Here is a 1,867-nt window from a genome sequence, read left to right as displayed (position 1 = left end):
TGGAAGCAAGCACAGAATTGTGACATTCGGCCATCTCACAGGTAGAGTCGGCTGTGGTGCCATTTGAAGATAGGGAAGGGATGGAGTTGGAGTATACACCAGAGACAGACTTAACAAGATGCCACCAGCTTTTCGAGGGGGGGGGGGAGCAAGTTTGAAAGTTCAATCTTAGAGTTAGATAGATTTTGTTTTTCTGCCTCTCTTAGGAGTGTACCCACACTTGTTGCAAGCTTTTTGGAATTAAATCTATCATTAACATGCCATCACAATCCCAAAATCTAGTGGTCATAACATTTCCAGCTGATGATGTCCTCTTGAACTTTCTCGGGGGTGGGGACTCTGTGTGTTTCCAATGAATGCACTGTCGCTTGGTCTCAGAATCAAAGTGGTGAATCCATGTCTTGTCCTTTGTGACAATCTGCTGGAGGAAGTCATCTGGATCAGCATGAAAATATTCCATCAGCTCACGGGAAATGTCCAGACGAGCTCTTTTCTAGTCCACCATCAGTATTTAGAGAACCCGCCGTGCTGACACCTTTGTCATGCCAAATTTGTCTCTGAGAATTTATTTAACGGAACCAAAACTGATGCCCAATTTCTCAGCGACATGCTTGATGGTTACTCATCTGTCTTCAATCACTACTTCATGCACCTGGTCCACCATTTCTGGCGTTACCACCTCAACAAGACGACCTTATCAGTGTTCATCTTCAGTGCTTGAACTCAGCTTCCCAGTTATTTACCATGGAATATGAAGGAGCATCATCTCCTAATGCTGCTTCCATGTCAGTATGTATTTGTTTGGAAGGCAAGCCTTTCTTGTGCTGGTACTTTATCACAGCTCGAAGCTCCAATTTCTCCATTTTGACTGAATTCAAGTTAAGGGGCAGTTCCCTACTTTGAGTTCATGCTCTGGAAAAATCTGCAAGAAGAAATATGGAATTAGCAAGACGTATGATAATAGCAAAGATAGGGCTTTATACTCTGTAACTTTAATCAACCTTCCACGTTTACAAGTAGGTTAGGCCACAAACAACCTGATAACCCCTCACATACTTGTGTCTATTGCTGCCTGCTCTCGCCAACCCACACTTGCAAAACATGGCCACCATGCCAAATATTTGTCAACATGACTTGATGAAGGGCTTCAACCTCTGGTAGACTGAGGTACACTTAAAATGGAAAGGGGGATTATAACTGTCACATTAATTTGATCACACCTGTACTTCTACCAGATATTCGCTGCTTGACCTTCTCCGCAACATATAGTTGCCCTTGACATCAATTATGAACAATGTGATAATCAATGAAGTCGTGATACGTGATACCATCCGACGGTAATTGTGATCAATCAACAGTTTTTGACGATAAATCATTTTAGAGCATAGAATGAGGTTTTTATGGTTTAAAACAAGCTCGAATGAGCTGAGATCCTCGTCCTCTTAATGATGACGTCATAAAACGAATATGACGTCATTGTGATGTGTCAGGTTTGCGATAAATTATCTGTGCTAATGCCCGGCTTGATTCCCGCAAACAAAATTCAAACAGCTTGCCTAGTTTCGGAGATAATGGTATAGGCGATTTCCATTAGCGGCGATATTATGACGTCAACTTTTTTTCTCGGAAGAATTTCCAAAATCGGAGATGGTTACTGCCTGTGCATGGGCTTTCTGCATATATACGCCAAGTTTCAGGAAGTTTCGATGAAAACTGTAGGCTGTGAAACAAAAAAGTCCACAAGAACAACAACAATGTGAGTAAGACTTAGAGATCCTCCACGAGGATCTAAAAACGCAATGTGCAAACATGATTGATGTCCGAAATGATCACTAAACTTTTCAGTTAATGACAGAAGTTCAGAGTC

The 1,867-nt window shown here is 41.8% G+C and overlaps 1 pseudogene; it reads right to left on the bottom strand.

The window, feature by feature from the left end:
• Positions 1-202: 202 nt before the first annotated feature.
• LOC147012748 (protein GVQW3-like) lies at positions 203-863 on the bottom strand (annotated as a pseudogene).
• Positions 864-1,867: the final 1,004 nt, after the last annotated feature.

The sequence above is a fragment of the Eptatretus burgeri genome, chromosome 14 (assembly GCF_056783735.1).
Source record: "Eptatretus burgeri isolate ZD-2024b chromosome 14, Ebu_testis_v1, whole genome shotgun sequence".
In the NCBI taxonomy this organism is placed as follows: Eukaryota; Metazoa; Chordata; class Myxini; order Myxiniformes; family Myxinidae; genus Eptatretus; species Eptatretus burgeri.
This window is presented reverse-complemented; position numbering and strand designations above follow the sequence as displayed.